Source organism: Marmota monax, unplaced genomic scaffold (assembly GCF_021218885.2).
Source record: "Marmota monax isolate L192 unplaced genomic scaffold, Marmota_monax_Labrador192_F-V1.1 WCK01_AAM20220418_F8-fsc00015, whole genome shotgun sequence".
In the NCBI taxonomy this organism is placed as follows: domain Eukaryota; kingdom Metazoa; phylum Chordata; class Mammalia; order Rodentia; family Sciuridae; genus Marmota; species Marmota monax.
In genome coordinates, this window is record NW_026692194.1 from 10,868,471 (window position 1) to 10,892,991 (window position 24,521).

The 24,521-nt window shown below is 33.7% G+C and overlaps 1 pseudogene; it reads left to right on the forward strand.

Moving 5' to 3' along the window:
- The first annotated feature begins 19,337 nt into the window (after nucleotides 1-19,337).
- On the forward strand, nucleotides 19,338-20,888 carry LOC124077708 (E3 ubiquitin-protein ligase RAD18-like; annotated as a pseudogene).
- Nucleotides 20,889-24,521: the final 3,633 nt, after the last annotated feature.

Genomic DNA, 24,521 nt, shown 5'->3' on the forward strand with positions numbered 1-24,521 from the left:
ATCTTCTTAAATTTGTTAAACTTGTTTTCTTCTACTGGATGATCTATCCTGGTGAGTGCTCTTATATGTAATTTAAAATAAGAAGAAGAATGCGTATTCTGCTGCTGTTGGATGGATTATTCTGTATAAGTATGTTAGGTTTATTTGGTCTAAAGTGGACTTCAGGTTCTTATTGATTTTCTGTCTGGATGAACTTTCCATTGCTGAAAGTGGGGCACTGCCGTCACCTTCTAGGACTGTATTGCAGTCAGTCACTCTTTCTCTTCAGATATATTAATATTTGCTTTATATATTTCAGTTCTCTAATGTTGAATATTTTGCTTATCATTGTTCTATCTTCCTATGAATTGCTCTCTTTATCATTATATAATGAGCTTTTCTGACTTGTTCTACAAGTTTTTGCCTGAAGTCTATCTTGTCTGATGTAACTACTCCTGCTTTCTTCTGGTTCCCATTGCTCTCACTTTCTGTCTTTGTGTGTCTTTATAGGTGAAGTCTGTCTCTTGTAGGCAGCATTTATTTAAGCTTTTTTATTTAACCAGTCAGCCAGTCTATTTTAATTAGAAAATCCATTCATTTATATTCATGATAATCATTGATAGGTTAGGACTTACTACTGCCATGTTGTTTGTTTGTTTGCTGGTAGTTTTGTAGATTCCCTTTTCCTTCCTTGATTAAAATATCTCAGTTTACTATTAATAAGAGTGAATTTGATTAGAGACTTTCCAATGAGTGGATATTTTTATCATTCCCCATATTTGGAAAGTTTTATGCTATTTTTTCTTTAAGCTTTCTATTCCTTTGTCTTTCTTTTCTCCTTTAGTGAATCTAAGATATTTGTTCTACTGATAGCATTTCACAAATCCTAGAGGTTTATTCATTTTTTTCCTTTTATCTTCTGTGCATAAATAAACTGTCATTGAGTCCATAGCTTCTTTCTTGTGAATGATTAATTCTGCTCTCAATGCTCTGTACTGCATTTTCTTTCATTTCATTCATTGTATTTTCTAGCATAAGATTTTCTATTTTTTAAATAATTTCAATCCCCCTGTTAAATATCTCATTTTATTCATTTATTATTTCTTCGTTTTTGTTAAGTTTTATGTCCTTTTTTGAAGTTTGTTGATCTTCCTGAAAAGAATGGTTTTGAACTGTCAGGCAGTTTGTATATTTTCATGTCTCTGAGGTCATCTACTAGGAAAATATTGTGTTCATTGGAGGTATTATATCTCCTGTTTTTTTCATGTTTCTTCTCTTATTTTGATGTATGCCCTTTTCAAACTTTATTGTCTTGTTTTTCTGTGGAGAGGCTTTTTCAATTTACCATAAGTTGCCTTTAAAATAGAATACTAACCCCAAAAGTAACATAAGTTATTAATAATCGAGGTTTGTAAAAAAATACCAGGAACTATAAGATTTTAATGAACAAGAGTTAATCTGTGAGATGCTAATGATAAAAGGGCCCAAGATCTGACATGTCAAAACGTAAATATAAAGATTATATACGATGCTAGAAACTATGTTCAAATTTGGTATAACTTAATAGAAAGCACTGCTAGGGAATCTAGGCAAGATGATTAACAAAGAAATCTGGGGTCAAATTTGGAAACTCATAAATGTGCTAGGAAGACTATTGTATTCCATAGATAAGGAGAATTCGATATAGTTTCTCATGATCGAAGCTGAATTGTAGAAACATTTCTGATGGGTATGTATAATGAATTGGAGAAAGAGACTGGAGCAGAGAAGAGAGTCCAGTAAGAAGGATAAGACATGGCCTGGCTGGAAGAACTTCGTTTTGATTTGAGAGAGCAATAGTGACAATGGTAGGAAAGGGAATAAATCTGAGATCTCCTTCAAGATTAGATTGGGCAGGAGATGGTTTATTGATAAGGTAAAATAAAGGGAATATATAATAATATTCTTTTTCTTGGTGAATGGGGAAGACTAATTCTATGAGAAATGGGAATCATATCAGAGGAGTATATTTGAAATGAAAGAAAATTTAGTGTTTGATGTCATATCTGGATAGCTTGCAGGATAGCTGTGCAGATACAGCTGAATACAATGAACATGTTCACTCTTTCCTTTTATTATATTATTTTCAAAACTTTTTAAAAAATTTTATTTTATTATTATTATTTTTTAATGTGGTGGGGATCGAACCCCGTGCCTCACACATGCTTGGCAAGTGCTCTACCACTGAGACACAACCCCAGACCTTTTATTATAGTCTTTTCTTTGTGTTTGAGTCTATTGGAATTTTTTGATGTCATATTTTCACATGAAAAAAAAAAAACATTTCATTTTCAAATTTATGTATTAAATTCTCTAGTCTTGGAAGCTTTCTAATTTCCATGGGCCCTTTAATTATGTAACTACATTTTAAATTTCTAAATGATCAGTGACAAGAACTGTGCTAGGCACTAGACTCAGGATCATCATAGAGCACTAAATCCTGTGTGTCTGAGATTCATTGACACACAACAGAATTCTCTTTGTAAACATAAAACTGCAATTAAACATTTGGCTTATTGTAAGAAGCTTCTATATTGGAGTTACAATGTAGATAATAACAAAAAATTCTAGGTCAACAGGGAAATTTGATTTTAGCTTCCATTTAATTATTACAAATCCTCTCATAATAAAAATACTACTAATATGAACATGAAAGAAAGTAATAAGCATGCATTCAACTCAAAGTGTTCCTGCCAAACAAATGAACCCAAGTATTCAGGGCTCAATATGACTTTAGCTCACTCTAGTAAACAATCATATGCTTCATGTTCAATTTCTGGAAGAAGTCAGCATTAAGATAAACTAGTAAGTCAGAAAGTCCCTCTCAGCTGACTGGCACGTTGCCTACAGTGTTTTGATCAGAACTCTTAATGACAAAAGAGCTATTTCTCCTGGGCTGAGTTATAATGGATCACTTCAGAGCCGAGTGTTATTTTGTGAATTGAGAAAGAGAGCTTCCCTAGAGTTATAATTATTTGTAGTCATGGAGATAGGGAAAATTGATGGGGTTTTCCTGACAATAGGTCAAAGAGCTGTTCAACTTAGTGCCTGGTATTTAAACTCTTGGCTCTATAATGCTAGAAATCAATTCTGCAGGAATGAACTCTGCCCTAAGTGTATTTATGCTTTTTTGGGTTATTTATTTTAACTCTGTTGGTATTTATTTCATGACCACTAAAGTAACATGGTTAAATTGAAGAATAATTATTTATTTGTTTTATTTTGTTTCTTCTTTTTTATCAAGATAGCACTAAGGAATCAGAATTTAAGAAAAAACTCACTTATGTTTTAATTATATTTGATTACAAAATCTATTAATATTTAGTTTCATAAACATTCCCATGCCTAGAAAATAACACTGTTCACTTAGACCAAATGCATTTAGTAATCAAAATGCAAATTTTAACAACCACATAAGCTTAGTAAAGTTATTAAACAATCAATTTTCATAAAATCAAAGCTACCAAACTTATACATGAGTATATGTTGAAATACTTTGGGGAGATAGTTGAGATTTGAGGCTTGAGGATCTGCAGATATTAAGGGCACAATCACCCTATACTTAAACAGGAAAGGAAATTGAAAGGAATTTTAAAAACTTTTGCCTCACTATAATTCTATTATACAAAATTCAAAAACACATAAAAATTTTAATTCTAGGCAAGTTAGCCAAATCAATAGAAGCAAGGTGTATTCACTTCTGATAAAAAGGAATTTTATGAAATAGTTTGTCATAAATGTAAAAATAAATATTATTAAGGTGTTAAAAAGTGAAATGTGGATTCTCATAAATTAAAAGTCATACAATAAGCACCAAGATAAATTAATCTCACAGACACAATGTTAGCAGAAGAGAACACACATTGAGTATCTAAGGTGTGGTTCTAATTACATAAAATGCAAACACATGTAAAACTAGTTTGTTGTTTAAGAAGTCCGGATGGGGATGCAGTGGCCCAAAGAGGACTCAAGAGGGATTCTAGAAGTGCTGATAAAGTTCTTACTTGCTCTGGGTGCTGGTTACCAGTGTGGTCACTTTGTGAAAAGTCTTTGTACTATAAAACAAATAACCCAGTCAATAAATGGTCTAAGGAACTGAATAGACACTTCACAGAAGAAGAAATATAGTCAATCAACAAATATATGAAAAAATGTCTAATCTCTAGCAATTAGAGAAATGCAAATCAAAAGTACTCTAAGATTTCATCTCATTCCAGTTAGACCAGCAATCAGCAAGAATACAGGCAACAATAAATGTTGCCAAGGATGTGGGGAAAAAGGTACACTTATATATTGCTGGAGGGACTGCAAATTGGTGCTACCACTATGGAAAGCAGTATGGAGATTCCTCAGAAAACTAGGAATGGAATGACCATTTGACAGAGATATCCCCCTCCTTGATTTATACCCAAAGGACTTAAAATCAGCATACTAAAGTAACACAGCCACGTTAATGTTTACAGCAGTTCAATTCACCATAGCTAAACTATGGAACTAACCTAGATGTCTTTCAACATATGAATGGAAAGAGAAAATGTAATATATATATATATATATATATATATATATATATATATATATATATATATATATATATTCAATGGAATATTATTCAGCTTTAAAGAAGAATGAAATTATGGCATTTGCTGGTAAATGAATGGAATTAGAGAATATCATGCTAAGCAAAATAAGCCAATCCCAAAGGCCAGATGTTTTCTCTGATATGCAGATGCTAATTCACAATAAGGGAGGGGCCACTAGGGAAGAATAGAGTTACTTTAGATTAGGTAGAGTGGAGTGAAAGGAGATGGGGGGGAGCTATGGGGATAGGAAAGATAGTAGAATGAAACAAACATTATTACTTTATGTATAAATATGACTGCATGACTGATGTGATTCTACTACATGTACAATCAGAAAAATGAGAAATTATACCCCATCTATGTATGATATAGCAAAGTACATAAATGCATGCATTCCACATCATGTATAACTAATTTAAACAAAAAAATTAAAAATGACAATGTATAATTTACCTCAGTTATAATGTCATGTCCTTACAAATAAACAATAAATATAGTTCAGACATTAAAAGACTTTCTGCTAAGCAAGTCCAACAGGAAAATCCAAGGTGTCTTAAAAGAATGCATTGCTTTGGGGTTCATTTCATATTTAATGTTAGAATTAAAAAGTTTTATAAAAAGTTACACAAAGTAAACTAAAAAAATTAGAATATTAAAATGTTAAGGATCCAATGGAAATATAAAGACATGAAAGATTTCCAAACATATATTTATTAGTGTTATAAATAATTTCTGTACACATTAGTCTCTTTAGCTAGCTTAAATTGTCATCCCCATTTTCTTTTCATCCAAAAATACGCCACATTTGTTTATATTTTTGTGCCTTTACATTTGTTTTTCCCTCTTCCTAGAATGTTCTCACTCAAATATTTAATCTTGGTTAAGTCTATCCTCAAAGATTAAGTTGAAGTGCTAATTTCTTTGGGAAGAGATCTCTTGCCTTGGCCGGAGCAAGCTGGAAATTCAGGTGCCCCTTAACATGCATGAGAAATTATCAGAGTCACACATTCAGGCTTGCAAGACATTTAATGTCTAAATGTGGTGCTGAATTAAATGGCCTAAATGTGGTGCTCAATAACTATTTCATGATTTAAATTGAGTCTCCTAATAAGGGAACTATTGAATTGAAGACTTATAATAATGATTATAAGCACATCACATATTTAAGGAAGTTTAAAATATTAACATATATTCACTATAAATTTTGTAATATTTATATCTGCATTTTAAATTCTTTGAATCTCAAAGGAATAAGTACTTAGTTCTCCAGAGCTCCATGAGTAGTCTGTGGGCTAACTTGTATGTTTATGTCTCAAAAAGTAAACTTTTACCAAAAAAAAAAAAAAGGAAGAGAGTGAGAAAGAGAGGCAGGTGGGCGGAGAGATAAAAGACAGACCCTGCCAAACACCAAGCAAATGAGATTCCTAGAATGGAGTATCACTGAAGTGAGATGCTCACCCATTCTCCATTGGCAACTCTCTTTAAGTCTTATCTCGATTTGCTTTTTACCTGGCCACAGAGAGTTTTCACATATGGAATGCATACATAATATTTGCTGATATCTACAAAAGGATGCTGTAAATGTTCAAAAGATTTTAGAATCATATAAGAGAACTGAACCTGACCTTCCTGTAGCAGAAGGTAGTGGGGTTTAGGAGCTGATTATAAGACTACAATATATTAGAGACCAAAAAAAAAAAAGGAGGGGGGGTGAGGAGAGAGAGAAAGAAGAAAATGATATACCATCACGTACCTTGAAAAGAATCAGAATAATAGCTTTAACACAAAATAGTAATTCTTTCATTTTCTATTTCTGTTCTCTTGTGATTCCTGGCTTCATCCTCTATCTCTGTGTGCCAATAGTTTTTCTGAATTGTACATGGCATAAAGTGGTCATTCAGAGTTCTTATTTATAACTTTTGCATTCACAACTGAGTTGGGATTTCTAATTCAATTTTACATTCCCAGAAAAGGAGTGCTTATTGTCATAGACTGGTTTGATTTCAAAAGAAGCCAATCAGCTGTGGCCAAGAAGTCAGTTATGCTATGAAAGTGAGGCTAGATTATTTTACACACACACACACACACACACACACACACACTGAACATTGGTGATGGTAACCATCAAGGACAACTCTCAAGCATAGTAGAGTTGAATAACGTGTCACCCCAAAATCCATGTCCACTGAGAACTTAAGAATGTAATTTTATTTAGAAATATAGCCTTTTGAGGATATTGTGAATGGGGTGTTTTTCCTCATTTCCGTTTCAGAAGTTTTGTCGATGATATACAGAAATACCTTTGATTTATGCGTGTTGATTTTATATCCTGCCACTTTGCTGAATTCATTTATAAAATACTTGGGAATCAACCTAACAAAAGAGGTGAAAGATTTATACAATGAAAACTACAGAACTCTAAAGAGAGAAATAGACGAAGATCTTAGAAGATGGAAAAATATATCCTGTTCATGGATAGGCAGAACTAACATCATCCAAATGGCGATATTACCAAAAGTTCTCTATATGTTTAATGCAATGCCAATCAAAATCCCAATGGCATTTCTTGTAGAAATAGAGAAAGCAATCATGAAATTCATATGGAAAAATAAAAGGCCCAGAATAGCAAAAGCAACTCTAAGCAGGAAGTGTGAATCAGGCGGTATAGCGATACCAGATTTCAAACTATACTACAGAGCAATAGTAACAAAAACAGCATGGTACTGGTACCAAAACAGGCGGGTGGACCAATGGTACAGAATAGAGGACACAGAGACTAATCCACAAAGTTACAACTATCTTATATTTGATAAAGGGGCTAAAAGCATGCAATGGAGGAAGGATAGCATCTTCAACAAATGGTGCTGGGAAAACTGGAAATCCATATGCAACAAAATGAAACTGAATCCCCTTCTCTCGCCATGCACAAAAGTTAACTCAAATGGATCAAGGAGCTTGATATCAAATCAGAGACTCTGCGTCTGATAGAAGAAAAAGTTGGCTCCGATCTACATATTGTGGGGTCGGGCTCCAAATTCCTCAATAGGACACCCATAGCCAAGATTTAATAACAAGAATCAACAAATGGGACTTACTTAAACTAAAAAGTTTTTTCTCAGCAAGAGAAACAATAAGAGAGGTAAATAGAGAGCCTACATCCTGGGAACAAATTTTTACTCCTCACACTTCAGATAGAGCCCTAATATCCAGAGTATACAAAGAACTAAAAAAATTAAACAATAAAATAACAAATAACCCAATCAACAAATGGACCAAGGACATGAACAGACACTTCTCAGAGGAGGACATACAATCAATCAACAAGTACATGAAAAAATGCTCACCATCTCTAGCAGTCAGAGAAATGCAAATCAAAACCACCCTAAGATACCATCTCACTCCAGTAAGATTGGCAGCCATTATGAAGTCAAACAACTATAAGTGCTGGCTAGGATGTGGGGAAAAGGGTACTCTTCTACATTGCTGGTGGGACTGCAAATTGGTGCAGCCAGTTTGATAAGCAGTATGGAGATTCCTTGGAAAGCTGGGAATGGAACCACCATTTGACCCAGCTATTGCCCTTCTCGGACTATTCCCTGAAGACCTTAAAAGAGCATGCTACAGGGATACTGCCACATCGATGTTCATAGCAGCACAATTCACAATAGCTAGACTGTGGAACCAACCCAGATGCCCTTCAATAGATGAATGGATTTAAAAAAATGTGGCATTTATACACAATGGAGTATTACGCAGCACTAAAAAATGAGAAAATCATGGAATTTGCAGGGAAATGGATGGCATTAGAGCAGATTATGCTAAGTGAAGCTAGCCAATCCCTAAAAAACAAATGCCAAATGTCTTCTTTGATATAATGAGAGCAACTAAGAACAGAGCAGGGAGGAAGAGTAGGAGGAAAAGATTAACATTAAACAGAGACATGAGGTGGGAGGGAAAGGGAGAGAAAAGGGAAATTGCATGGAAATGGAAGGAGACCCTCATTGTTATACAAAATTACATATAAGAGGTTGTGAGGGGAATGGGAAAAAAAACAAGGAGAGAAATGAATTACAGTAGATGGGGTAGAGAGAGAAGATGGGAGGAGAGGGGAGGGGGGATAGTAGAGGATAGGAAAGGTAGCAGAATACAACAGTTACTAATATGGCATTATGTAAAAATGTGGATGTGTAACCGATGTGATTCTGCAATCTGTATTTGGGGTAAAAATGGGAGTTCATAACTCACTTGAATCTAATGTATGAAATATGATATGTCAAGAGCTTTGTAATGTTTTGAACAACCAATAAAAAAAATGCACCTAGGGGAAAAAAAAAGAAATATAGCCTTTGTAAACGTTAATTATGCTGAGGATATAGATTACATCATAATGGATCAAGGTTGTCTGGAAATCAATGACATTGTCCTTATTAGAGACAGAAGGACACACAGAGACACAGAGTAGAAAGTGATGTGAAGATGGAATCAAAGTGTGGTGCTGCACTCAAAGCCAAGCAATGATAGGATTGTGGTCAACTACCAGAGGCTAGGAGATAATCACAGGCAGTGTGTCCCCCAGAGCCTGCAAAGCAGAATTTTACGAAGGCAAAACTGCAAGATTTTGATGGAAGGGATTTATGACACAGCACCAACCCTGCTGCTGACTCCTTGGTTTCTGACTTCTGGTTTCCTGAACCATGGGAGGGTAATTTGTCTTTGGTAAACCACCAAGGTTGTAGTAATTTATTACTGCTGTCTTCAAAAAACGAATAGACTATACAATGAAGAGGGAGGCACAGAGTGCAATTGAAGGGCTCCTTCTGCCACCCAGAGGTTCCCGTTCTGTAAAGTTCTGTAGGACATCAGATTCTGCATGTTGTTTAAACCAGGAAAGCTATTCTTTTCAAAGTCCATCTTTACTGATTCACATTGAAAAAGTGATCCCAAACATCTCAACAGAGCAATACAATAATAGTACATTATTCTTACTCAAAAATGGCAAAAGAGTAGAAGATAAAGCACTCTCTATTTCTATGACTCCACTGATTTAAATATGTGTTGCTGAGGATAAAATCTCCTCCCCTTAAAAAAAAATGAGCTTACCAGTCCTCACTTATTCATCACCAGACTTCAATATCCTTGCATCATTTGAGACCAATTCTGTAAAAAGTTAACTAAAATGAAGTGCTTGAGTTTGTCCTTAAATATTCCTGTAGCCATTAAATATCTTTGCAAATAGTTTTTTTAATGGTAAAATTGCAACATTATGGTTGAATTTGTACTGAACAAATGAGCATACATTCCCATCTCAGCCAATATTTGAGTTAGCTAAAGAGGATTTCAGCTAACTTCTGTTACAGATGGATTGCTTGACTATAATTCAGTGCCTAGAATAACAGAAACTGTGTATGCATGTGTGCATAACTTAAAAAACAGTCTTCATGTAACATAATTGGAATACAAATGAAATATAAACATGCCATCATTCTTTTTCTACAGTAGGAAATATATTGACCTTTTTCATTCATGGTCTTGTTTCAGGTTTCCTTGAATCAAAAATAAAGCAATATAGTGTCATTTACTGAATGGTCATGTTTCTTGATCTTTCATCAACTAAGCATCAATGAGAACTTAGTAATAATCAAGAAAGACTCATTGGACCAGAAAGAGATGTCTGTGCATATTTGTATGTGACTTCATTTAACAAAACACTTGGTTTGACTCTTCACTAAAAAGAATTGATATTTAACTCAATATTTTCTACTGTGTTATGGGTATAATTTTATATATTGTACCTTGCTCTCTAACCATCAATGAATTAAAAATAATCAGAATTAGGGAACTCTAGAGTTAGCCACATTGATGACAGAAGAAAAAAAATCACATCAGCAAATAAAGGAAATGAGAAAAAAATAAATAAAGAGAAAAGTCCTCCTTTATGGTATACCCCTAAATTTCCTCATCATTTGCTAACTTCTCAGACCTCTCCCAATTCCATCTGAATGACACACACAAAAGGAAAGAAAATTTATGTTTGTAAAACAACAAATAAAAATTGCCATAATTAAAAAGAGAGCTGGGTGCACATGAGGCAGGAGGCTCATGAATTCAAAGCCAGCCTCAGCAAAACCAAGGTGCTAAGCAACTCGGTGAAACTCTGAATATTATACAAATTAGGGCTGGGAATGTGGCTCAGTGGTTGAGTGCCCCTGAGTTCAATCCCCAGTAAGCCACCCCCACCCACACACACACACACACACACAAAAAAAAAAAAACCCAAATTCCCCATTGATTGGAAATAAAATACTACATTGTTAAGCATTCTGGGACACGTCATATAAATCCAGGGGCCAGAGCTAATGCAACAGGAGCTGTGATCTTTGGTCTTCTGTTTGGTTCTCCTGAAGTATGAACAAAGGAAAGAAACTATAACATAATTAAAGAACAGGGATGAAGTTGTGTTGGCCAGGAGCTCAAATAGGATGTCTTCCATTTGAAGTAGATACAGAATTGTATAATGCATTTGAAGAATTAAGTTCAGAAATGAATAAATTCACACAGGATTGATGCCAATAACAAGTGACACTTGCAGACACTATTTTGGGAGCCTTTTGTCATGACAGACCAAGGCTGAGCTTCTGTAAAATAGCTGTGTCCTCCAGATGTATCATAAAAGAGTATTTATCTCAGGATAGCCTTGCAACTAAGAATTAAGAGAACTAAAGGTAAAGCAACACAATGAAAGAAAAAAAAATAGAACATGAGCAAAACAAAGAAGTATGTTACAAGAAGTATAATGCACAACATAGAATAGAATAATCTGAACCCAGCTTTCAAATGATAACTTAATGTCACCAATAGGATTAGAAACTGAAAACAACTAATGCAAGATTTAAAATTCATGACACAAAGGTAAATGGTTATTTGGAGATATTTTAATTGATTTACTGCCTGGCTGACTGGAAAGAGCTAAGAAGTAAAATAGTAATAAAATAAGTAAAAACATCCTTAAGTATAGAAACAGGAAATAAGAGCACACAAAATATAAAACAAACTTCTACCAAGGATAGTAGTTTAATAATATAAGTGAATTTGAAATAATAATAATAATAGTTGATAGGCTTGAGGTTTAACTGGGGGAGAATCTACTCCCAAGTTCACACAACTGGTGTTCACACAGGTCTTAGAAAATCTGCTTTCAGATCTGTTCCTGTGGTTGTGGCAATCTCTAAGTCCTCCCTCTTTGCTGGAAACCAGATCCTTCCATGCAGTTCTCTAACTGGGAATCCCAAGATGTGAATTTCACATGCTGCTCTCCTATTCTCTGCCACTGCTCTCCACACCAGGTCACGGCAGTAGGTTTCCCTCAGAATGAACCAAGAAAAGAGAGTGACAGTGAGCAAGACAGTGGCTACAGTGCTTTTGTAATTTTATGAATGGCATAGGTAACTACCAAGTGGTGATCTGTTTGAGGGGATCACTACATCTGCCATGCACCCCAGGGAAAGGGAATCCTGCAAGGACTCCAGGAGACAGGTGTCTGGGGTGTCCATTTTAGAGGCCTCTTACTATGATGGTTAAAGAGAAAGTGGAAGTAGAAAACATAAATTATTTATGACCAAGTGGCAACAAAAACTCTGTATATATGAAAGTCTAAGATACAGACAAAGCAGTTCTTGAGAAAAATCATTCTAAAATGTGAAAAAATTAAATAATCTGAGTTAAATTCAAGAACATAGAAAAAGAAAAATAACCAAAGAAAAGTTGAGAAGATAGAAGTCATTGAAATAGGGAAAAAGGATTCACTAACTTAACAATGGTTTGAAAAAATTAATTGATAAAATACAGTTGGAAAACCTATATAAAATAAGAAAGATCTATTTATCAATACCCCTTTTCATATACTATAAAGAATACCTAATATAAAACATGTAAATTAAAATTCTTAGTTCTTTAAAGCTTAGAAAAACATGGAGAAAATTTTATAACCTCAGAGTAAGCCAGACTTATTAAATTTTGACACATAATTCACAAATCTTAACCAAAACAAACATGGAAAATTTGATTACTTAAAATGAACTACATATCACATATCAAATTATAATAATATTAATGAATACAAAATTATAATATTAATGAATACAAAATAATATTAATGAATACAAATTATAATAATAATAATGAATACAAAATTATAATTCCAAAATGTCTTAACTCCTTTTAGAAAAGTCTAATCTATTTATTTATACATAAAGAAAAAGATCACTACCCCCACAAATAATTGGGGAAAGGATGTGAACATTCATTTAAAGGAAAAGGAAATATAAATGGCTTTTAAGCACAAGAAGTATTCCTTATCTAACACAAAGTAAAAAATGTCATTAAACAAAATATAAATTAGGCTTTGGACTTATCAAGTCAGCAAAAATTCTACAGTTCCAAAACATAATCCATCTGCTTTTATCAGACAGGTTGTGTGCAAATGCTTTCAAAATGTGCATATTTCTTTAACACAGCTATCCCATATTTAATAACATACACACAAAATGATTTATGCCCAAGGTTGTTTATAACTTCCTTTAGAAGATCAAAAGTTTGAAAATGATCTAAATAAAAAAGTAATTGATTGAATAAATTATATCATATCCATACAATAGAATGCTACGTAGATGTAAAAGACAATAAAATATCTTTTAAGTGGTGATATACAAAGATTTCTAAAATATGTTGCTATCTGGAAAACCATGAAGTGAATTACACCAGGTATAATATGTAACCAATTATGGAAAAAAGAGGGAAGAGCAATGTATGTGTTTGTATAGGTTAAATAAGTATAAAATTGCCTGGAAAGATGAAGAAATCATTAGTAATGGTCATGTGTCAGTGGCTATAAGAAGTGTTTCCATGAGAACAAAATTGTGAAAATTTTCTACTGCATTGTATATTTTAAATTTCATAATGCTTGACTGTGACATTAAGTTGGCAAGATGTTTGTATTATCTATTTAAGATGTTTTAAGTTTTGATATTTAAAGAATAGTTAAAAAATAGAAAATGTTAAGATCTGAATCAATAGAGAAAATGCAGTTATCAATTAACTACAGGTGCTAAGTAATATAAAGGAAATACAAATTAAAAAAGACTTCAGTTTTTCATCCATCAAAATGATATAAAGTAAGAAATGTGACACTATCAAAAGTTGGCTAGGTTTTAGTATAAAGTTGGATTGGCTATTACACTACTGGGAATGTGTATCATTAAAACTACTCTGGAAAATAATTTGGCAGTATTTACTGAAACTGAAAATAACCTATTCCCCAGGTCAGTTCTCTTCCAAGTACATACACTAGACATATATTTATACATATACACAAGAAATAAGACACAAATGTGCTCACTGTGGTATTTTTATAACAGAAGTCTTTGTAACAATTTAAATGTCCACCCAAAGAAAATACAAAAACAAATTATGAAACATTCAGAAATGGAATATGATATACACATTAAAAATTATTTTCTACTACATATATCAATCCAAAACTGTTCTGTCATTACTATCACTGCCTTTCACACAGGTTCATCTTCTTTGCTATCTTATCCCTTCAATGCTCCCATTAACAAAATCTCAACTTTCCCTCTACTATACCCTTCACCATTGCCATTAAACCTGATTTCAATAAAAGACACCGTTTTGACCAAAGGTCACTGATCAACTAGCACTTCCTTGCAGTTCTACTTTGCATCAACACTCCAATTAATTTCTTATTCTCCTAGATGATATTTTCATACCTTATTCTCTCTCCCCAAACCTCCAAGTCTTCTCTACATTGATACTCTTAGCAGATGATTTTATTATCAGTGTCACTATGGAAATAATAAAATCTGCAAAATTTATCACATCCTTATTAATCTACTAACTTACCATCATCCATACCACATACTCTGTCTTCATTTCTGTTATTTTATAAATTGTCCATATAAAACCAACTCATCAATTTATGCATTATATCCATCATTTCTTTCCTGCATCATTATTTTTTACTATCAATATACCATCATCTTAAAAAGAGAAATTCTGTGACCTTCCCATCTCTTCCAGCTACTGCTTCATTTCTCAGAACCTTTTTTTGGGGTGTGTGTGTGTGTGTGTGTGTGTGTGTCTATTAAGTCTTGCCACATTTAAAAATACCACACACTTAGAGGCTTAAGGCAAAATAAATTATCTCACAATTTCCTTGGGTTAAAAGTCCAGCATTGGAGCTGGGTCCTTTCCTCAGAATCTCAATTGGTTGAAATCAAGATGTCAGTTGAAATTATTATTGCATATAAGAAATTCATAGGTATCCTCATTAGAGCTCATTACTTCTTCTTAGAATTTATTTCCACATAGATGAAGAAATGAATTCAAAGTTTTCTTGCTTACCATAAACTGGAGGTATATGGACTCCTAGAAGACATCTGCTTACTTACTCTCTCACAACTTGACATTTACTTTTTCTTCAAAGTCATGAGAATTTACCTCTAAATTTGAATGTACAATTTGAGGATTTATTTATTTATTCCTTTTAAGCCTCCTTGATTATGTGAAACCACCTGGATAATATCCCCTTTGATGAACTCACAGTTCTGATTTGGTTCTTAAATTAATAGGCAAAATCCTTCCTTCTTAGTCACCTAATGTAATCTAAGCACTGAAATGACTATCCTATTCCCACTTCCATCCACACTCAATGAGAGGAGACTATCATGTACAGACATGTACACTGAGGGCAGAGAAATCATGGGTCATCTCAGAATTCTGCCACTGCACCTTTGATGTAAAATTCCTTGAAAAGATGGTCTGTCCTGTTTATCACCAATTCTCCTGTCTTTGTGCCTTTCTAATCACCCTGTCATCTACATTGCTGCATTAAATTAACTCTTGTAAAAGGTTTTAATTGTATTTGCACTACTAACTCTACCAATTATTTGAATCCTCGTTTTACCTTAGTTATCTGCAGCATTTAATCAATTTAACCAGTTGCATTTCCTGAAAAACACTTCATCTAGATTCAACACCCAAGATTATCTCTGCCAGTTATCCTGACTTTCCTTTTGCCTCACAGAATGCCCCTCCTCATTCTTCTTAGCTGATTTTTCTTCTCAGTGAAGCTCTAACATAGTATAGTACCTGATGAACTAGTTCTTCTAATCTACACTCATGCCCTAAAATACCTATGACATGACATTTCCCAATTCATGCATCATCTGAGACCTTTGTCTTGTAATTTATGGGGCTAAGGGTATATCTCAGTAATAATAACACAGTAGACAATTATGAGGTCCTAGGTACCATTCCAAGTGAGGAAAAGAAAAGACAGAGAGATCCATATTATTTTATCTTGCTATTACCTACGGTCTCCATTTAGATTTCTATCCAAACAACATTAAATAATAAACTGATCAAGAACAATATCCTTGTCATTCACCAGGTATGTTACTCATATTCTACAATTCAATTGATTTTAATTTCATCAAATTGTTCATGTCTAAACCCATGGAATCATCACTTTTTCTTTTATAATGACAGATGCTATTGGCTATATCTTTAGCTATATATCATGCATCCAATAATGTTTCAACATCACTACCACCAATGCAGGTGGAAAAGAAAGATAACTTAAGGAGCTTATTTATAAATCAATCTAAATTACAAGGTCTAGTCAGATAATACCCCTGTTAAAAATTCTTTAATGAATCACATTGACTTTAGGATTTTACATGGCCTCTGTTGAACTTTAGCTGTATTTCCTCTTTATCTATAGATGCCAAAATATATATTAACCTGTGTAAGGAGTTTTCTCTGTTTGTGATATCATCTCAGTCCCTCTTTTCTATCCAGAAGCCAATATGCCTTGCACTTTTCTTATCTGCCACGTTGAAGAATCATGGACCATGCAACTATGTTAGTCTTCCAAATAATGCAATGGCAAAATTAAATAGAAAAGAGATGAAAATTCACATTTACTTGTGATGGACATCTCAAACTATTGTACTTGAAATCAGTCCTCATTCTCATTGGCCTCTTCTAATGAGTTGGGGAATAACATTTCAAAAGTGTCATGAAGAATAAACAAAAGTCTTTCAACTTTATTTGGTGTTCTCATAAGTATTTATGAGAATTCCTCTTCCTAGTCTAAAGGTAGAATCAAAAATCATTAAGACTGAGTAAAATTATTATTACTACATATTTCAGGCATTCATGTATTAGCATTCTTATCTTAGGGAAAAGAAATACATATGTGGTAGACAAAATAATGGCTCTCCACAACATGTCCCTGTCTTAATCCCTGCTACCTGTGACTCTGTTATGCTACCTGGCAAAATAGAATGAAGATTCTTAATGAAATGAAGGTTGTAAAAAACTTTCCTAAAGAATTTTATCTTAGAATATTTGAGTGTGTCAAGGTAATCATGTGGTCCTTAAAAATGAAGGAGAGAGGGAAAAAATCAAAGATATATGTTGACAGAAAAAAGAAGAAAGATTGTCATATTGTAAAAACTGTTGCTCTAGTTCTTTCTTGAATCCTAGCAATATTTCCCTATTTTAAGTTTCCCCCTTTTAAGTGTTACATGCTTAAAATAAATCCCCCAAACCCATAATCTTTTTTTTTGGGGGGGGGGATTGGGGGGTACCAGGGATTGAACTCAGGGGCACTCAACCACTGAACCACACCCCCAGGCCTATTTCATATTTTATTTAGAGACAGGTTCTCATTGAGTTGATTAGCACCTCACTGTTACTGAGGCTGGCTTGAACTTGTGATCTTTCTGTCTCAGCCTCCTGAGACTGTGGGATTACAGGCATGTAATCACCACGCCCAGCTAAAACCCATAATCTTTTGTTTCAGAGAGCTCAGAATTCTGTTATCCAATCCTGAATAAATCTGAACCTTTATACTATATGAAGGGAAAAAAACCCCACAAATCTGTAAATCACAGATATAACATTTTTTAGAAAATAATTGATATGACAAAGAACATGAATTGAAATGACATGAAATACTCCTATAATTCAACAATAAAAACTATAAAAATTGGCAAAGATTTAAACAGACCATTCAAAACAAGGCATATGAATAGCCAAGAGTACTTAAAGATTCATAAGATCTTTAATTATCAGAGAAATACAAATTAAACCAGAGTGTGATATTATTATATACCAAAAAGCAAAGTAAATTTAAAGTAGCATTTCCATATGTTTGCAAAAATGTCTGGTAGCAATGAAAACTCTAATCATGGTGGGAATATAAATAGTAATACTGCTTTGACAAGCTGTGGGGCAATTTCTTGTCATGTTAAACATAAATGAACCAAAAATTCTACTCTCAAGAAAAGTAAAGACAAATTTTCATACAAACAAACATACATTCATTGAAATTTCATAGAGACTTTAATCATAGTAGCCCCAAATTGAATACAACTCAAATGTTCATCCCCTTGATAATTAAAACGGAATAGTACCCCAAAACAGAAAGGGAGAAACTTGTGATATTTGCATTGACATGGATGAATATCAGATTTATTCTGAGCCAAAACAGAAAACAAAGCATTGTGTATGATTCCATGTTTATGAAGTCCTAGAATAGGCAAGTGTAATCTGTGAGAAAAGATGGAAGCCTCAGGTTCTCCTTTTATATGCGAACTTTTAAAATAAATGCAGATTTGTGTGTATTAGAAGCACAATTGCTCAGAACATGTGTCCAAAAAGGTAATATTTTCTATGTAACTAATCAGTGTTTGAACACACAATATTTATAGTATGATCACAACACTATTTGTTTATTTGTTTATATATAACTTAGGGAGAAAGTGTTGAGAATTAGGTAGCTGTGCAGCCTCTGTTGTTCTCAGTTACAGAGAAGTCCCCTACTTCTGTAATTTTTTAAACCTCCCTGGATAATTTTAATAGGCAGACAAATGGCAAACCACTGATTTTATTCATTGTCTCTAATATCAGCTGAAGGAGATATAACCTTGAAGGGTACAATTTGAACAAAACAACTTTCAGGAGCAGAGAAGTGATACACACAATTTCAGAGAATTCCAGGGGAAAATGAGGAAGATTTGCATGCAGATTCCCAAGGTTCATCCTATAGTCATTTGTTTTAATTGCTTGATATAGACTCACATGCTGTATATTGGAGACATAAGTCTCTCCCTTATGTTTCTTGTCCCTTATACTTGTAAGGGAGACATTAGTAGGGTCATTTAGCTAAGATACACTTCAGGTATCCATGCTGATACCTGAAAGTTAATTACTCTTTTGATCATCTTGCATTTATATCATGAGTAATTTCTCCATTTTTTTCTTTTAATTCAAAGAAGATTTGGAATGTACTCTTTAAAATTCTAACATAAGTTATTTCTAAAATTGAGTTTGAAAACACAGTTTATGTTATTTGCAAAAGGGGGTTAAATATATTACAATAATTAAATCCCTGCTCAGCAATAAAAACTGTAATTCTGGTTGCTACACAATTGGGAAGTTTGGAGCCAGCTAATGAAGGAAAAATGGAAAATTATACTTTGAGATTTAGTACATTCAGGTATCAATGTCTTACTAAGCTATTTCTTGAACCTTTCTGCATATGAACTTTAATTAGAAGCGTAACTTTAGGGGGTACCAGTTCAATACATATCAATAAAACCTGCCAAATTTTTAGTTTATTTTTTAACTTTGACATTATAAGAATGATGGATGCGAGCTTGGGGAATTTCGAGTAGTAATCTAGCGTGGGAAGCCAGTGGGAGGCGGGCCCCAGGCATCCTGAGGACAGACCATGGAAACCCTGGCCAGCCGCGGTGGCCTCCAGGCCTAGCAGTGATGAAGAGAATAGATGATTTACTGCGATGAGAATTTGCTTTGAATATTTTAACATTGCAATGATTATTCCTTAGTGTTCACATAACTATTGTTCTCTCTGTATAAGAAAATTTATGTCTTATAAAACTCAGTGTCCAACTTGTTGTGTGACAGTCACAGAGCCAGACCTGAAAAATAACTGCATACTAGATGAACTGGTAAAAAGCTTGAATTTTGCACAGAATCATCTGTTGCAGTTCGCTTTAGAATCATCACCCATATCACTTGTTTCTTCCTCTTCTAAGAGACTTGCTGTCAAAGTACATACTCCTGGAGGTTACTGACATTCTTTAAAGCAGGGGAGCAGATTAATGGACAATTCTTGATCAGAGTTGTCAATAAAAGAAAATGACATTAAATTCAGCCCTCAGAAAGAGGCAAGCACTTCTCTGGAGACCAAGGCAGCATATTTTATGGGAAAGACAGCCCTTGACTTCTCAGATACTAATGGTCATGAGATACCCTCTACGTCCACTTTGAAGCAAGTTTCCAAAGTGGATTGTCCTGTTTGCAGGGTTAGCATTCTAGAAAACCACATCAATAAGCATTTATACAGCTGTTTATCACATGAAGAGAAGAAAGAAAGCCTCAGAAGTTTTGTTAATAAAAGGAAGCCACCACCCAAAACGGTGTATAACTTGCTCTCTGATGGTGATTTAAAGAAAAAACTAAAACAGCATGGATTGTCTACTCAAGGAAATAAACAGCAGCTTATTAAAAGGCATCAATAATTTGTACATATGTACAATGCCCAATGTGATGCTTTGCATCCTAAATCAGCTGCTGAAATAGTCCAGGAACTTGAAAACATGGAGAATACCAGGATGCATCTTGAAGCAAGTAAACTCAACAAAAGTGTAATGGTTTCTACGAAGGACCAAACAGAAAAGGAAATAGATGAAATTCACAGTAAATATCATAAAACGCATCAGAATGAATTTCAGCTTCTGGTGGATCAGGCAAAAAAAGAATACAAGAAAACTGATGGAATGTCAAAAAACAAAGTAATGAAAAAAGATGAATCTAGTAGAAAAGCTGTTATCTATGCACATGGGACAGGAAGATGATAAAATGAAATTCTCAGATACAACTTCAGTAAGAAATCACTTTCCTCCATCAAATCTATGCTCCCCAGAAAAGATGAAGCCTGATAGACAAGATGATTCTTCTAGTTGTACCAATATTCAGGAATCAGCTCTTTACTCATCGGAATCAGCTTCATGCAATAGTTCCAGTTCAGACATCATAAGAGATCTTCTGGAAGAAGAAGAAGCCTGGGAATCATCACATAGAAATTATCTTCAAGACATAGAAATAAGCCCAAGACAGAATCGCCTCACAAGAGCAGCTGAAAGTGCTGAGATTGAACCAAGAAACAAGCGGTAATAGGAATTAGTGTGGGCTGTTGCTGATTTTTCAATTCAGTGATCAGAATATGGTACTTTTAATTGCCATATATGGATTTCATATTTATAAATGTCCAAGGGAAGATGTTAATTCCTAAATGTTAGGGTTAACTGATTTCTAGTCTCTTCCGCCTTTCCAGAAAAAGTTAAGCATCCTCACTTGGTCAGTTGTCTTCTGCCTCTAAAACGTTTCTCCTTAAAAACAATATCCACATGTTCACCAGCTTTGCAGAGTGGGTAAACTATTTGGGAAAGGGATGTTGGTTTGGTTTCTGAATTTCAAAATGTCCTTACACCATCTTCCTTTTCTTCCATGGACACCAACTTCACAAAAGCATTCTTTCTGCCTATTTACTATAACAAGCACTTGAGTTAAGAGTGTCTGTATTTTGTCCTAATTCACATTCTTAGTGTGTGTAAGTACCTGATGCCGGTATATCAGCGCACCCATGACAGCAATTCATGATAGTTATTTTCTAAGTTGAATGTAGTTATTTGTCAAACTTATGTTTTACACAATACTCAGAACAGGATTATAATTAAAAGTCACAAAGTTAGTATTATAATTTTTAAAAAGTTACAAAGTTAGTGTTATAATTTAAAGTCACAAAGCCACAATAACTTTGAAGCATTAAGCTTATTCTTCTGAATGGCTCTTAAAATAGATTATTGTTAGTAGTTTTTCAGTTGAGTTGATCAAATCTCCAACATTTTGAATCCCAGCCATTTAATGAAAAATATGCAACAAATGTATTTTGTTAATGAAAAAAAAAAAAGAATGCTGGATGCTAAAAATGACAGGCAAAACTTTGCCAAAAAAGAAGATTATCTCTTTTGTACAGTGTCAAAATATCTTCTTCAGGATGTTTTTCAATTACAAAGGAACAATCAGTATTAATACAATGGAGAAACCTAGGAGATACCACCTTAATCAAATATAATGTCTAACATTACCAGTAGTATGACATGTCAATGTTCACATACTCCTTAAACAATTATTTACTGATGATATAATATTACTTATTTGATATTCTTATAAAAAATGCATAACATCATTCTAACCAGGAGAAAACATCAGGCAATACCAAATTGAATTATAATACCAAATTATTCTACAAATTAACACAGAATGATCAAAGTCATGTAAGACAAGGAAATTATGAAGAAATATCACAGAGGAAGACCACAGGGGTATAACAGCTAAATGCAGGGCAGGATTGGAGACTGGATCCTGGAAAAGAAAAAAAGCATTGCAAGATGAAGCAAGTGAAATGATACTATGTTTTGTCGTTTAATTAATAATGTTGTATTAATGAGAATTTGTTGATTATAATATTTATATGTACGTTGTTAACATCAGGAGAAGCTAGATAAATATGAATATGCATTGAATGTTCTGGACTATTTTAGTAAATTTTCAACAAATCTTTGATTACTTTGAAACAAATTTTATATGTATCTATACATACATGCAAACATACACACCCACACATGTATGTACATGTATATTGGGTTTTAAACAATCCCAGAAACATCTGGTTGCAACAGATGTTCCTCTGGATCATCAAAGCATTCATGCTGCCCTTCTCCCTTTGACATGTCCCTATTTAAAGCTATGTGGCTATGTAGGATGCGAAGATGTTGAATCTTGTTTTTCTTTAGAATCAGAAAGCTTTTAACTATTTCAGACCCCCATTCCAGAACGTGGCACTTCGGATTCCATACCCTGAGACCCTACTTACTTCCCTCCTTCAGTCAGCCCCCATACCTAACTTATTTTGCAAAAATGGAGTGGCTGTACAGTTGGTAAAATTTGTAATCTTTGTAGAAAAGAAACATCTTGGGTTACTGGCTTAAAATCAGTGCTCTAAAAATGAAGCCTGAGTCTGGCAAGAATGCCACTGAACTCAGACACGCCCCATGATTCAACAACAACAACAAAGCAATGTAAATTCTGAATACATCAATGAAGAGCTGCCTGAGAAAGTTACTGCTTTAAATAGGAGCAATCGTGGTTCTGAAAATGCATCCTCTCTCTCTACCAACTTCCTCTAAAGCAAAACCTGGCCTACTTTTTAAAGGATTTCATTATTCCCCAAAGCCCTACCTTCAAAAAACCAAAAATGATCATAATTTTTTCTAAATGTTGTTAATACACTCCGTCCCCATATAATGGAGCTAGGCTTTCTCTTTGAATTGTCATCATTTATGAATGTGACTTCTCTGTATGACCAGAATGCACATTTCTTGAAAGCAGCCCATCATAACTAGTATCATACCAAAAGTTGCTTATGCGAGGAATTATTTTGTTTCTTTTCTGAAGTAAATTGGAATCCATTTATTACTTAAAAAAAAAAAAACTTTAGAGCACTAAAGACAATCTTACATTCATTTGGAAAATATCTTTAAGATTTTTCTCAATTTGAAATGTTGTAAAAACAACAACAAAAAATGTTATCCTCCATAGACTGAGAACAGACACTTTCTACCAACATATTTCATTGAAAAGAACTGAAACACAGGCCAGTTAACTCTTTCTGTTCCACAAAGATATGATGAACAAACAAACAAACAACCTTTCCTAACAAGAAGAACAAACAACTGTATGTAACTCATCATGTCTGAATACAGGACAGGACTGTCAAACCTACTGTTTGTTAATTCCCAGATTTAAAATTGGCTAGTTATGATCTGGGGATGTAGCTCACTGGTACAGAACTTATGTAGCATGTACCAGGATCTAAGTTCCATTATCAGTATTGCAAATGGATTAATTAGTTAAAATTCAGTGTTTGCTAATTCTTAGAATCCCACAGCTTTGTTACTTCTGAAGATCTTGGTGGTATTAGACAGGGTGGATTACATTTCAGGGAAAGGGAAGTGATGTATATAAATTCTGAACCCAGAGAAGGGCAGAGAGTAATATTACTTCTGAGGCTAGTAAGTGGAAAGGAGGGAGGGGATACTGCTAAATCCAAGTAGACTTTTGTTTTTACAAGGCAAATCTTTTTTAGCATCAAAGATTTTCAGTAAATAAGCATTTTCTTAATATCAATAACACAGTAACAAGAAATACTTATAGGATTTTTCTGCTGTGGCACTTTATGCACATTTCAAACACTAATAGTTTTAACAGCCAATTAGCCAGAAGTAAAAATAATTCTGACACTAAAATGACTAGCAAATAATACTTAAGGTTTTTCCAGATAGATTTCAAAGACTCTCTTGGGTACAGAAGCAATGTATGAAAAATCCAATTTGTGTGAAAAAATTAATTAAAAGACTGCTGAAAAGACCCCCAAATTTTGGCAGCTTTGCAAAACAAATATGCAAATAATGCCAAGCTTAGATGTTATGAAAATGATATTCACTTTTTGAAAAAATATTTCTTTGCTATAGGAATCGAATTGTTGTGATGTTACATGACTTTTAAACTATTAAGTAATGCATTTGTCCTTGGTGCTAGGAAGTTTCTAAAACTGCTTTGATACCATTCATTTTATTTCTAACTTACACAGGAATAAACCAAGCAACCATGATTTTTATTAAGCTGGATTTGGAAGATATCAGATTCAAGCAAAGTATATAGTCTATTTTTCTCTTTAAAAGTTAT